Below are 16,301 nucleotides of genomic sequence, written 5' to 3' on the forward strand. Positions count from 1 at the left end.
GTTGCTTCCGGCGTGCTTATGATATAACTGTTTCCCACTGCGATGGAACATGAACTATTGTAAGGCTTTTTGCATGCTTGATAGATGCATGTATGGCATTTGCATTCCATTAATGAATGGCCAATTTCAAGAAATGTGTGGTTTTACCATTGATGTGAGGTATATCTTGGACACAGTGAACTAAGCAACTTGCAACAAACTGATTGCAATTCTGTCCTCCACATGCATTACTATATAATGTCACTTCTTCAATACCAGATGTCTTACTTGCAACAGAGGTTACATACAAGTACACAAAAGTTCCTACTTTGCACGAGCCTGGTTTCCCCATGTGTCTCATCCAACAGATAACAAGTCCCGTTACCATTTCCCAGTTCATAGAATGACAAATTGCAACAACACAGTTTTCTTTTGTAACGAAGATCACCAATTAAACTGAGTGGTGTTTTCAAAATAGCCTGGATATCAAATGCCGACACAGAAAACTTTGGATCTTTCTTTGTGCGTTTTTTATCGGCTGATTTTTGCATTCTTGCACTGTTTTTTTTTCTTTTTGGTCACTTATTGTACTTGATATTTTGCTTTTGTTGCCTCATCTAGTCTATCTTCTATTCTCAAAGTGTCATACAGATTGCAGAGTGGACATTGATCTTTCTTAGGACGGAAAAAAAAGTTATATTCTGTACTAAAAATGATTCTGTACACAGCCTCTGAAACACACTTTCTATTTTTGTCCTTTGCATTTTTCTACATACAGTGAGTATATTCGTTTTATATTTAAATCTTGCGTTAGATACTTCCTGTTGGGGTCTTCGTGTGTAGTGTGATTTAACAGTCGGAAAGCTTTCGTTGTGTTCCTTTACAAATGATCTGTGATATTCCGTGATTTTATTTCCAGGCACAGCTTTCCCTCTCTTGTCATTTCCAACATATAACCCTGCCACTTTGTGCTTAACTGCGTTTGCAACTGTTTTGGAACCGACATCGATAGTTTTTAGTAAAAAATTCAGGAAACAAAGTGATCCCTCGGAAGCATTAATCACACAACAAAATTACATAAAAATTGCAGACTCGGTTTGATTGAGTCTGTACATGAGAGATAATGAATAAGTGCAACATCCCTCACGCCCTCTTTTCTACCTGTGTGAAAAACGAATTCGAAATAGGTCTTTGTTTTGTTCTCTGTTTAGATGCATTCTCTGGTTCTTTATTGGCAACATGGAAACAAATGAATTGCCCCTGACTTATGTAATCACCCATTGACCAGTATGTACTGAATATTTTCTGTCTTTCATATTCGGTAATATTCTCGTTGCATTTAATTCTAAAAGATAAATTTCGTGGGAAAAGAGATAACAGATAGTGCCTGTGAACTGTATGAATGCAGCATTCTGTCAGGGGAAAAAGGTGATAAAATCAGTTATAACCTTTTTCCACTACAGATTCTTCACAACATGTGGAACAACAAGTAAACAACAGGTAATAAGTACACTTAGAACCTTTTACCCCTAAATAATTTGTAGAAAAGAAGTTATTACAAAATACTTTTTATTTTTTTGCCCTTATAAGGATTGAATATTTATATAATATTTTCGTCAGACATAAAGGACAATAAGTACATTATAAAAAACATAAAAAGTCAATTTCGGCAAAAGTGGCAGTTATAACCTTTTACCTTTGAACCCTCGATATGATCCTCAATAATGAATGATACCGAAATACAAGACAAAAGCATGATCGGAGCAGTATCGGAGCAACTATTTCCGGCACCCACACTCATCACTTAAAACGTGCTATTAAAGAAACCTCCTATCAGACCAATAGTTGTTATATCTGAAAATTCTCACCGTAGAGCTGCTCATTTTTGCTAGAAACGAAATGAACGGTCTGTCAAATAAAGCATCAAGCGACTGCAACGAAACCATCTCTTTACGATTATCTAAATTCAGATGTATTTCAACAATGTATATGTCCGATGAATGCTATTCTCGCGCTTAATCTGACATAAAAATGGATCATCTTTCTCGACTTACATTTCCCATTAAGGGATATCGTTCTTTGTAACGGCAAGAACAAATCCCCATTTTTTTCACAAATCACGGAAACATTGTCTCCAACTTTTTATAGTATCTCATTTGCAATGATCCCCTATTTAAAAGTGTCAAAAAATTAAATATCCAGATGAACAAAACAAGTAAACGGCAATCACTATCATTTTAAAAATTAAGTCAATGTTTTTATTAATTTTTTTTTGAAATTATTACATATCTAACCCATTAATCACACGTTAATCTTGTTCATATTTCTTTCATATCCATGAACTACGTTATATCATTAAAAACGTGTTTTATATCTTCAGGAATTCCTTTTCTTTTCTTATTTATGTAACAATAAGTCTCCAGATAAATAAGCTGTTGGTTAAGGCCGGTTTGTACCAGAAACACCTCAATAACGAAGGTTTAGAAAATGCAATAAAAGAAAGATCAGATACATATGGTCTTTGATGAATCGTTCATATAAACATCACTACTGTTAGATAAATTCTAACTAATACCTTTAAAATAGTTTAAGGTCGGAAAATGACTTTCAGAAAATCGTTTCAAATTACCATTTTAATCTTTTATGTTGTATACGTTTTATACATAATATTGTTGTAATATTGAATATATCTCAATGGTTAATAAAGTTGAAATCATCTGCATGTATATTTGTTGCCGTAATCCGGAAAATGCATTACGTTTGGTATTGAAGTTGTAGGAAATGTTAAACCTTTTCAAATAATTGACGAAATGCACAGGTAGTGGTTTGTTGCTAATATATAGCATATGTTTGTTTGTATGTTTGGTTGGTCGATCCCCTATTATCAACATTAGTTGATAAATTACCACTTTCTTCGAGAGTAAACGACTATGTGATTGGTAAACGCGTCGGACAAGCAATATAGAATTACTTGCAACATTGGTTCGAACTCCGTCAGGGACAAGTTGTTTTATTTTCTGTATGCAAGAAACGTAGGATTCTTTGGTTGGTTCCAGGAACGGATTCCTACAAATTTAAATAGAAATGAAATAAATTCTGTATAAACTATATGACCGACTTCTACTTATCATTCATGATTCGTGAACAAATGACCCTTAGACTCAATAATCACGGGAAAAAAAAGTCGCATGCCAGAGGATCCAACCAGCGACTCCTGAATAATAAACCGTATGCTCTCCCTAAGATATGTTATGTGATTTATCAATATACTTGGTCTAGACTGACATACATAAAGCAAGCAATGTATGAATATTTCAAACTTATTTTTCAAAAGATGGACTATGTATATAGGACATATCATTCTTCGTAAATTAGTATGATAAAAAAGTTTCAAAAGAACATAAAATATAGATAAATGACTATGTAATGCATCTTTTTATATGTTTCTTTTTCTAGAGAATATGTTTTACACTTCTCTTACAATAAACATTTTAGCTTTTTTCTCTAAGAAACATCTAATGTCGAGACATTAAAGTGTCTTAATGACATCACCAAAACCATGAACATAGTGTTTTACCACTTATCAAACCATATATCTTTCCCGAAAATTATTTTTTGTTTAATTTCAAGAAAGAAATCTGTTTAAGACAGTCAAATAAGCACACAGGGTTTTGTAAAAATGTATGTGTGTATTCGCGAGAAACAATAGTCAAAGCATGACATCAATGCTTTTAGCTGCAGTAACAAATGATTTAAGTAAATTCATACTACCAAACTCTAATAACAAAACATGCTATTCATTTTGCGCTTTTTATTTTAGGGATTGAGACTTAGTTTTTTATGCTTAAGTATTAGTTATTTAACCACGAGAAAAAGAATGTACGTTTGGCCCTTATACACAACATTCGACCGTTTTTCATTGTATTGTCAGTCACTAAGGTGTCCAACGTTAGATAAATTTACATCTTTAGGGTTATTTTATTTCTTTCTTCTTCTTAAAACAACAAATGCTACGTGTATTATTGCCTCAGTGTACAGTCAGCATTATTAACTTTAACATTATTTCTATAGCATATTCGAACAATTGCTTTTATTTTTATTGCTCTAAAAGACTTTCCCCTTCCCTGTTGAAATATGACACTAGTGCTAACCAACAACAAACTCGATGATTTCCATCAGGAGAAAATGTTTCCAGCGTGGATCTTAACAAATCTGTATATCATTAAACACTCAAAATAACGCCATTTTTACTTCTGCACAAGTCGGTACTACAAGTACTACAACATTTAAAATTTTGCCGTTTTGAGTGTTATTTTGGATTATGTTTTTCTTTATTTTATCATAAGACAATAAAGCTGAACACAGACACAACCGACCGTGACAGATGTTGCACTTTTACAGTGTCTCTCATAAATAGACTCATTCAAACTTAGTCTGCAATCTTCATATGATATGGTAGTTCCACTGGTTTCGTTAAACCACACCTTTTCCAGATGAAAATTTCAAATAGTTTCACGATCGATGTCCATATTGATCTAAACAGTTTATATCTAAACGTATCTTTGGGATTTTCAATTTTGTCGTGTTGGACTTTCTTTAGGGATTCTGTTTTTTCTCTATTTTATTGTCTCATCCGTGTTATTTGTGCCGTGTGGCGGCTGTAAAAAGTCTCCCCGTACATTAAATCAATGATGTTATATTTTCGATCCTTGAGATTGTTCAGCACGACATAATTGTTGTATAAACATGTTATGTGGTATTTTTAGTTTTTAGCTTTTCGGCATTTTCTAGTTGGGTGGTTCCAATATTCCTACTTGAATAATGTTGAATCAGCTTAAGGTTATGCTGCCTGTTTTTTAACTTTGTCTTTTGACGTCTTATTTATGATATACAGGCTTCATAACCTCTGATCCCCTTTCAAAATTCAATTTTATTTAGTTCCGCCCATTATTTTCTCGTTTAGAGCATTCTATTACTTGGGGACCATACGCCGCTTTTCATGTAATGACACGGAAGTGTTACATTGAAGGATCTATGATAACCACCGTATGAACAAATCTGCGGATGTTTTTAAATTCAAAATTTTACCATTTCATGTTTAAATGTTGAATTCTGCTTAAACCGGTGCAAGGGGGCGTGGACGGTAACTTGAATTTTCCAGTACCGTCCATGAACAGGCTCGATCAAACCGAGCCTGCAACATTTTCAATTTTGTCGTGTTGGACTTTCTTTAGGGATTCTGTTTTTCACAATTATATTTGATCAAATTATGGTGACGACAGAGAATATTTTGCAAATTATCTGTCTCTTGTATAACAAAGTTAACGTAAATAATCTTGCGATAAAAGTGTCAAAAGCTATTCTCAAAACAGCAAGATTGTAATTTTTTATCCACAACAGGCTATACAGTAATTCTTCGTGACTGAAATGATTAAATTATAAAATTCGTAAACGAATAAGCAAGGAATTAAATTAAATAATGTAGATCTAGGAATAAATATTTTCGTCCTTCCATTGGCCTAAAAAAAATAAAAAAAATTGAGAAAAACAGAATCCCTAAAGAAAACCCCACACGGCAAAATTGAAAATGTTGCAGGCTCGGTTTGATTGAGCCTGTTCACGGACGGTACTGGAAAGTGCAAGTTACCGTCCACGCCCCCTAGCACCGGCTTAAGCAGAATTCAACATTTAAACACGAAAATGGCAAAATTTTGAATTTAGAAACATCCGCAGATGTGTTCATACGGCGGTTATCATGGAACCTTCAATGTGACACAGTAGTGCCATTCCATGAAAAGCGGCGTATGGTCCCCAATTAAAAAAAATGCGTGTGCCCTAAACGAGAAAACAATGGGCGGAACTAAATAAAATGGAATTTTGAAAGGGGATCTGAGGTTATGAAGCCTGCATAGCACAGATAAGACGTCAAAAGACAATTTAAAAAGCAGGTAGACACGCACAAGGAATTAGAGGAAATTGATCAAATCATTTTATGTAAGAAAAAAACGAAATAAAAAACTATACTTTATGCAATATAAGAGCACAGAAATGAATATCACTTAGAAAGTATAAAATGGATAAAATAAAACTATAATTAAGTGTCGAAATATCGTCGTGTATGTTTTCAATGAAAAACGAATTTTGAAAAAACAAAATAAGCGGAACATAATTATACTCCAACAGTTTAAATTAAATAATGTTTAAACATGTGCTCATGTTGCTAAACAAGATTTAAAGTCAACAACAAAATATCTTAACGAACTCTTCCGAGTAAAATAAAAAAAAAAATAGATAAAAAAACTTCAATGAATCTAAGAGGAGAATTTTAAATATAAATGTCGTCAGATGCTTTTGAAATCATTTGTTCACAATTCTTTACCAATCCTTTCTTAACTTAATAGAACAACATAGTTAGATTCATTGAAGTTTTTTATCTATTTTTTTTTTATTTTACTCGGAAGAGTTCGTTAAGATATTTTGTTGTTGACTTTGAATCTTGTTTAGCAACATGAGCACATGTTTGATAGAAAATCACTCCACTATTATCTCGTTTAATTAAGAGGAATTGGACCCGTATAGATAGTAACTTAATTGTTTTAACAGAATAATGTCTTGAATGTAATTATAAAGTAGCATCTTTATCAAATTGGTCTATTGTTGTCTTCAGGAAGCCTATAATTAGACAAACATTGTATGTATCCAAATGGTACTTTTATATGCCAATTTCTTACAGATACATTGCATTACAAAGAAGCAAGATTTCAAAATTTCATTTGCATAGATATTGACTACAAAAGAATGAATTGGAATGTCCTACGCAAGTGTTCTTTATTTGAAAACATCAAACAGATATTTTTTTTAAAGTAAGTTCATATTTGAAGAAATGGGATGTTGTTCTGTAACCCAAGTCCGTGTTTCGTCAATGTCAGTCGGTGCCATTGGTATAAAATCATTGAAATATGAGGAAACATGTGAGTCGTTATAATCACAGCATTTACAAGAAATGTTTACTCATTATAAAAGGGGTGGCAGAAAATATTGCTCTCATTACAGACACGTATCAGCAGGGTTTACATGTGGCGCGGACATGAGTGCCAAGATAAAACATCATTGTTTCATCTTGCTGTTTCTCACGACCAATATGCTTCTTACTAATAGTAAAAGTGCACAAAGTAATAAAGTGTTTGAAACATTAGCTAATGAATTAGAGGGGAATATCAAAATACATAATGCCGGGTAGGAGATTAAAACCATAGTCTGAACAGTAATGAAATGTAATCTCCGCCATGATAGCATCTTAATTCCCCTGCGAGCTGTAATTTTCTTGTTTGTCGATACAAAGCAAAACAACAAACATTCACTGAAATGATGTTCACTTCACATGTTTTGAGAAATCAATATTGGGCAATGTAGATTCTACTTTGCTCAAAATTATTTATTTGAACAGTTTGACAAATTAATAGCAGATATGTCTTAAACCATTTTTCATAATTTCAATTTTACTAAAAACAATGTCTAGACTTTAAATACAAAATTTTCAGACAATTCATCTTGTTTTAGGGAATTTGGACTTCATGACAGGAAAAAAATGTTTTACGTCGCACCAACACAAATGGCGACTTTTTAGTTAAACTGGTGCTGGAAGATTTCAGATGATTAGAAAACTACAATAACATAGAAAAACACGATAAAACACAACATACTGATATCTCTGTATATTGTATTTGGTTTAAACATATTTTATTTAGAATATTTATACATGTGTAAATAACAACAATAATTATAGATTTTAGCCGATTGTATTTGATTGGTAAACATAATCATTCTAATGATACATATTTCTGGTGAAGCTCGTCCTCTTGATTAAACATCGATAATCTTTCTAAACTTTTATCTCCTAAAGCTATGTTGGGATATCGTACAAAAACATAAGTTCAGTTGCCATGCTTTGGGGCAGACACATAAATCACGAAACCGTTCTTTCCCTTTAGCCTCTTACATCATCTCATTTCCTTTTATCACTTGAAATTTCGAAGACTTAAATAGCTTGATGAATGCCATGACAAACTGTTTTGGCAGTTAACTGTGATGTATCGTTTTTAAATCATATCAAATCTAAGACAATGATTGTAAGCACGATTGTTGAAATCTAATCGTTCAGGAATGGACAAGTTTTATCGTTAATGGTTTTAATAGATTTAATTACAAAACATAAATTTTCAAACTTGCCATAGTTATGAAAATTCCACATAGTTCTAGTGTGTTTGGTAATACGGCACACTGACAAAATTTAAGTTATATGGCGACACAGGAAAGATGATTTTATACAGTTCTAGTTAAAATGTGTAATGTATAGGTCTGCAATGTATGTCTAATATTTAACCAGTATTAAATGTCAACGATATAAACCAATATTCAGCTCTGCAAAACTGTATTCAACTTAACGAGTTAAACGAAATACCGTTAAGATTGTTTGGCGGCTAATCATTTGATAGGATACCTCAAACGCCAATCTGTATATTATTGATAGCACAGAAACCTCTCACAGCTTGCTTTGAAGTTACCTCTTATGCAAAAAATATTCGATGGAATCAAACTAAAAAGGTGTCGATGGATTGATCGTTTTTGTGTCGTTTTTCAGTCAACGATCAGTTTTATAGTAGGCCTTCAAAATGAAACGTCAAATATTTGTGTTACATTGTAACTTAAGTAGTAACTGTAAAATTGCAGATTTTTCCTTACTACATTCACAATTTTCTATTCTAGTTGTGAGAATTTTAAGCAAAACCAGAAGCTTTGTTTGTGCATTTTACACTTGATAGTGTGTTACTTTTTGAATAAATTCGGATTAAGATGGAATATCAAAGTCATGGGAAATAGAAAAAACAATCCTTTACGGGGAAGGATAAAATTACGTAAACGATTAAACTTAAACAATGCGAACTTACAAAACGAGAAGTGAATTATTTGTTATAACACTTAAACACATTACAAACTTATGCCAACAAAAGCAGAAAACAGAGCAATCACATGGGAAAAGGTTTGGAGAAAGTTGTAGAAACGGTTGTTAAGCCACATCAAACTAATTTTGAAATTTACAGAAAGTTTAATTTAGTGATTTTAAATAAAGATGAAAAGAAACTGTAGAGTTATATAAAATATATAGATAAAATGATTCAGATTAAAACTGTTAATATTACAAAAAAAATCCATAATTAATAAACATTCTCCAATGACATGCGTCAAATCATTAAAGTTTAAGTTCAAAGATGACATAGTTGATATGAAAATAGAAGGGTATTTTTTGGTACAGTACCATTCCAATAAAAATTGAAAAAATATGCAAAACCACTGGACCTAGAATAAATGGTTAAATGTATAGGTACAAAATGCGTTTAATTTTTCAGATTTTTCATTGTTACAGTAGCACAATTGTAATAGAATTGAAATAAAATTTGGTTTGATCATTTCCCGTCAGTGCACTGTTTTAAAACCAATAATATTGAGCTTACAATGGGTATTGCTTTTACTTTCAGTGTCAACATACACATACTATCTATATTTTATGAGCGACCTAGATAATTTCCGTAAGGAGGAAATTGCGCCAGCGTGAATTTTATTATTATAGCATAAGAATTAAGCCATAGTTCTATTCAGAGTTAGCCAATGTATTCAACACTGATTAAACTGTTATAAAGCTAATTTGTAAAGCAATTAATGCGCAAAATAATGCAATAGTAATAACGGACACACGGCAGGTTATAAAAAATTATATTTTCATGTTAAATTTATAACTTATAGATTATATATAGATTTATGGTTAATCACTTTAAATCTAGCACAGGAAATATTTAGTATTTTCCTTTGGTTTAACAAAGTTAGCGTCAACGAATTTTGCGGTAAACGTGTCGATCGTTATTCGATAAACAGCAAGATTGGCAATTTTCATTCCCTACAGGATATACTGTAAGTCCTCGTGACTGAAATAATTTGATAAGAAAATACGTAAACGAATAAGCAAGGTATTTAAGTAAATAATGTATGTCTGGAAGAAAAATGTCCTCGTGCCTTACATGTACTATGAATACTACAAGACATAATTCAAAATTTTAACATTGAATTATAGAATGGCAACGGAGAAAATAGGTTTTAAGAAAATAAATATTGAAAGGAATTGAAGGCAAGTTAATGAACCGCAAAGACTCATATTCATTCACAATAATCTTACTATTATACTGAATATGAATTTATAATCATGGCGAATACATATATCTCTTAGGAAAAAAAACATCTCTTTTTTTTCGCAATAATGCATTTATACATTTTCTCAGTGCTAAATTCTCACATTTTCGCATTCCGGTTGTGCAGGCGCACGTCAGTAGAAACGCAGTGAGTTTACAAAATGTGATTACTAAACATTGCAAACAAAATACTAATGCCATAAATCACCCACCAGCAAACAATCGAAAATCTAGCATGTACTCATATTATGGTGGCTGATTAACGCCATGTCTATTTTCACTATTTTCACCAGGAAAACCAAACTTTGGCTTTTTTTCCCCGTATCTAACTTCTGGAACAAATGTTTTATAAATTAGAGAGATATGTCAACTATTCAATATTGTTTTTATATAGAATTCGGTCCAATGTTGATAAGATACAATGACTTTCGAAGTTAATTGTTTTTGATTTACTATACCTTTAATAACAATAACAAAGACTTTAATACCATGCTGTCATCAGTGGACGCTTATCATGCAATATTTTACTAACACTTTATTATTGATTGATTAGGTTCAAAGGTTTAGTATGTTAGAGTGAATTCATCAAAGACAACAATTAAGTAACGTGTGATTTTATTGCGAACATTTTGTGTAGGATATCGCTTTGATGTGTATGTGGTGTCTTTCGGGGCTCAAAAATCATTCGTAAAGTCGTAAAGAAAGCATGTCAATGAAACCAACCTTCAAACATGACTTCAAGTTAAGATATTTTTATCGCGGTTTTAGAATTAAAATCTGGAAAAAGGAGATCCCTCGAGATAAGAACCACAATAGTTAAACGATGACAATGTCAGGCTTAATTGGATTGAGTATCTTCATGAGATATTTTAAAAGGTGCAACATCGCTGTACCGACTTAAGCGGTATTCGATTCTCAGCAATGATACATGTACATGTACCGAAGGACAAGTAAAAAGCATTGCAACACTGCACTGAAGTATAAGGGCAGCTATTTCCAGCTGCCACACACATAACAAGACACGTGTAAATATAGAAACCCCATTAGAGACTAATCGTTGTTTAATCTAAAACTTCTCACCCTTTACAGAATGTCTAGCTGCTCATTTTTGCAACAACAAAAAACGAAGTGGCGAGTTGTCACATAAAGCAACCACCGACCATAACGGAACAATCACTTTTACGTTTGTCTAAATTCAGCTGAATTTTAACAATGTATATGTCCGATGAATTCCTTTTGCTGACTTAATCTGACGTAATATAATATAATATAATATAAAGATAAATTCACGGTCACAAATCACGGAAACATTGTCTCCAACTTTTTATAGCATCTTATTTGTAATGATCACCTATAAAAAAGTGTCCAAAACGTAAATATCTAGATGAATTGAACTTCTGTCGTGCAATTACAAAACAAACAAGTAAACGGCAATCATTAACATTTTAAAAAATAAGTCAATGTTTTTATTCATTTATTCGAGATTATTAGATTTCTACCTCATCATCAATCACACGTGTACCTTGTTCATATATGTTAAAAATCTTTAACTACGTTATTCTATTAAAGTGACATTATGCCCATCAAAGGGTATAAATGAGTGAACAGGTGAAAGTATAAATATGTTTTTATTTTGCTTTGATTCCTATTAATATAAAAAAAATATTTCACATTAACAATAAACAACACGTGGATCCAAATATTACTTTCGTTAACATCAATTAGAATTTACCTGTAACGTTCAGTTTATAAAAAGAGTAGGGCGGTCTTTTTATATTTTAGGCAGATTTAAATTTTATCGTAAGCTAAACATTTTCCAATATAAACTGTTGGTCAATCATCACTTTAACAGTCAATATTTTGTAAAATATAGTCAGTTCAGCTCAACTTGCCAATGAAAATATACGCATAATGTCACTTTAAATATGTGTTTTATATTTTCAAGAATTCCTTTTGTTTTCTTATTAATGTGACAATAACTCTTCAGATGATATATAAACTATTTAATTGCTTAGTGCGGAAGGTCAGAACGACTATTTTTTGTCTGGTTTAAACGGCACATAGCAGGTTTGTAACAGAAACACTTCATTAACGAAATTAGAAATTGCAATATGAAAAAGATCAGATAAATATGTGGTCTTTGGTGAATCTTTTATATGAACCAAAACTATTTATGACGTCATTTACTGACTTCTTGTTTTCCCAAGATGGCGCCATCTAAGGAACAATGTTCAGAAATTGTCCACTATATTTTCAAACAAAATCATTAAAGACGGTAAAGTTAAAGATGAAAAGATCACATCCAGATCTTGGAAAACTCAATGAAAATACAATACAGCGAATCGTGAAATGTTTTGAAAAGTCAAGGTCGATTGAAGACAGGCGGCACTGCAACCCCGGCAGACCACGATCGGCACGATCTGACGCCAATGTTGAGAAAGTGCAAGCGGTCATCAATGAAACGGCTCAAAGGTCAGTAAGACGTGTTCTAGGGGATATTACAAACTCAACAAGCTCAACGAGTGTATACAAAATGCTGAAATTTGAAGTAGAATTAACACCATACAAATTTCCATTATGTAACATCTGAAAGACAATGACATTTCGAGTAGACTATCGTTTGCACAACGGATAAATTCTCAAAACGACATTATTGACAAAGTTTGGTTTTCAGACGAAGCTCACTTTTATCTCAATGTTGAAGTTAATAAGCAGAACTGCAGGTACTGGGGAACTACAAAGCCAGAATTTTACATTGAAAAGCCGCTTCATGGCGAGAGGGTCGCGGTATGGGGGGCTGCTCTTAGCATTGACGGAGTTATCGGTCCATTCTTTTTTTAGGACAACGGCAATGTTGCTACTGTTAATAAAGACCGGTATTTGACTATTTTGAAAAAAAGTTTATCCCTGCTTTGAGGAGAAATAGTTTTGATATTGATAAGATCTGGTTTCAGCAGGACGGAGCAACACCACACATAGCAGGAGATGCAACCCAGTGGCTATATGATACGTTTGGGCAGATACCGCACGGAATACGAGTGGCCACCGCATTCACCCGACCTTAACCCACTTGACTTTTTTATTTGGGGATATTTGAAAGAACGAGTGTACACACCTCCTCCAAAGTCAACCAATGAACTCAAAATCGCTAATAAACGGGAAATGAAGAAAGTCACCCCAGAAATGTGCAAGAATGTTATCAGTAATTTTATACAACGTGTTGATATTATTATTTCTCAGAATACATTCTCTATAAATTTCTCGCTTTTTATTTTAGGGATTGTGACTTAGTTTTTTATGCTAAAGTATCAGTTATTTAACCACGAGAAAAAGAATGTACGTTTGGTCCTTATACACAACATTCGACCGTTTTTATTGTATTGTCCAACGTTAGATAATTAACGTCTTAAGGTTTATTTTTTTCTTCTTAAAACAGCAAATGCTACGTGTATTATTGCCTCAATGTACAGTCAGCATTTTTTACTTGAACATTATTTCTATTGCTTTTATTTTCATTGCTCTTAAAGACTCTCCCCTTCCCTGTTGAAATATGACACTAGTGCTTAATAGCATCCAAACCAACAACAAACTCGATGATTTCCATCAGAAGAAAATCTTCCCAGCGTGGATCTTAACAAATCTGCATATCATTATACATTCAAAATAACGCAATTTTCATCTCCTGCTCATGTCGGTACTACAATTACTACAACATTTCAAATTTTGCCGTTTTTTGTGTTATTTTGGATTATGTTTTTCATTATTTTATCATAAAAGCTGAATACAAACACTACCGACCGTGACAAATGTTGTACTTTTACAGTGTCTTTCATAAATAGACTCATTCAAACTAAGTCTGCAATCTTCATATGATTGGTAGTTTCACTGGTTTTGATAGACCACAACTTTTCCAGATGAAAATTTCAAATAGTTTCAAGATCGATGTCCATATTTATCTAAACAGTTTATATTTGAACGTATCTTTGGGATTTTTAATTTTGTCGTGTTGGACTTTCTTAAGGGATTCTGTTTTTCTCTATTTTATTGTCTCATCCGTGTTATTTGTGCCGTCCATGAGCAGTCTCAATCAAACCGAGCCTGCAACATTTTCAATTTTGTCGTGTTGGACTTTCTTTAGGGATTCTGTTTTTTCTCTATTATACTTGATCATTTTATGGTGACGACAGAGAATATTTTGCAAATTATCTGTCTCTTGTATAACAAAGTTAACGTAAATAATCTTGCGATCATAGTGTCAAAAGCTATTCTCAAACGGCAAGATTGTAATTTTTTATCCACAACAGGCTATACAGTTATTCTTCGTGACTGAAATGATTTGATAATAAATTTCGTAAACGAATAAGCAAGGAATTAAATTAAATAATGAAGATCTAGGAAAAAATCTTTTCGCCCTTCCATTGGTCTTAAAATTTCAAAGACACGCACAAGGAGATAGAGGAAATTGATCAAATTATGTTATGAAAATAAAATAAAAACTATACTTTATGCAATATAAGAGCACAGAAATGAAAGCCATTAATTTTTGAAGGTATAAAATGGATAAAATGAAACTATAATTAAGTGTCGAAATATCGTCGTGTATGTTTAAAATGAAAAACGAATTTTGAAAAACAAAATAAGCGGAACATTAAATTAAATCATGTTTAAGCATGTGCTCATGTTGCTAAACAAGATTCAAAGTCAACAACAAAATGTCTTAACGAACTATTCCGAGTGAAATAAAAAAATAGATAAAAAAACTTAAATGATTCTAATTATTAAGGAGAATTTTAAATATTAATGTCGTCAGATTCTTTTGAAATCATTTGTTTACAATTCTGACTAATCCTTTCTTAACCTATTAGAACAGTAATTGAACTAAGAAAATCACTCCACTATTATCTCGTTTAATTAAGATAAATTGGATCCGTATAAATAGAAACTTAATTGTTTTAACAGATTAATGTCTTGAATGTAATTATATTGTAGCATCTTAATCAAATTGGTCTATTGTTGCCTTCATGAAGCCTATAATTAAACGAACATTTTATCAAAATGGTACCTCTATATGTCAAATTCTTACAGATACATTGAATGACAAATAAAAAGATTTCCACATTTCATTGACATAGATGTTGACTATAAAAGAACGAATCGGTATGTCCAACGGCAGTGTTCTTTATTTGAAATCATCAAACAGATCATTTATTTTAAAAAAGTTCATTATTTAAAAGAATGGATTGTTGTACTGTAACCAAAGTCCGTGTTTCGTTGATGTCAGTCGGTGCCATTGGTATAAATCCTTGAAATAAGAGGAAACATGTGAGTCGGTTATAAACACAGCATTTACAAAAAATATAAACCCATTATAAAAGTGGTGGCGAAAAAATACTGCTTTCATTACAGACAAGTATCAGCAGGGTTTACATGTGGTGCGGACATGAGTGCAAATAGAAAACATCATTGTTTCATCTTGCTGTTTCTCACGATCAAGGTGCTTCTTACTAAATATAATCGAAGACAAAATAATAATAAAAGTGTTTGAAACATTAGCTAATGAATTAGAGGACAATATCAAAAGACATTATACATGGTAGGAGATTAAAACCTTGTAAAAAACAGAAATGAAATCTCCGCCATGATAGCATCTTAGTTCCTCTGTGAGCTGTAATTTTCTTGTTTGTCGATACAAAGCTCAACAACAAACATTCACTGGAATGATGTTCACTTCAAACAAACACGCTAAAATGACATTCCGTTCGTATCGAAAAGCGCCTGTAATCGACTCTATTGATAAAATCTAGAAGAACATTAAATATATACAAAGTACAAAACTTTCTTTATTGATCTATAAATTTAAAGTTCTTGCGATTTATTTGGACCCTAACATGTCAATATAAAAGTAAATAAAAATAACCGGTAAGCTTTTGTAATGAAAACACGCATACACAATATATACTTAAGTTCAGCAAACATTTACTTCATGCACAACATTTAATATCAATACAACATCTATACAGTAAAATAGACTAAACTCTTCATTTATTAGCAGCTCTAATGTAAATAGGCTTTAGAAAAGGA

This window comes from Ruditapes philippinarum, unplaced genomic scaffold, assembly GCF_026571515.1.
Source record: "Ruditapes philippinarum isolate M1 unplaced genomic scaffold, ASM2657151v2 ctg557_1_1_1_1, whole genome shotgun sequence".
NCBI lineage: Eukaryota > Metazoa > Mollusca > Bivalvia > Venerida > Veneridae > Ruditapes > Ruditapes philippinarum.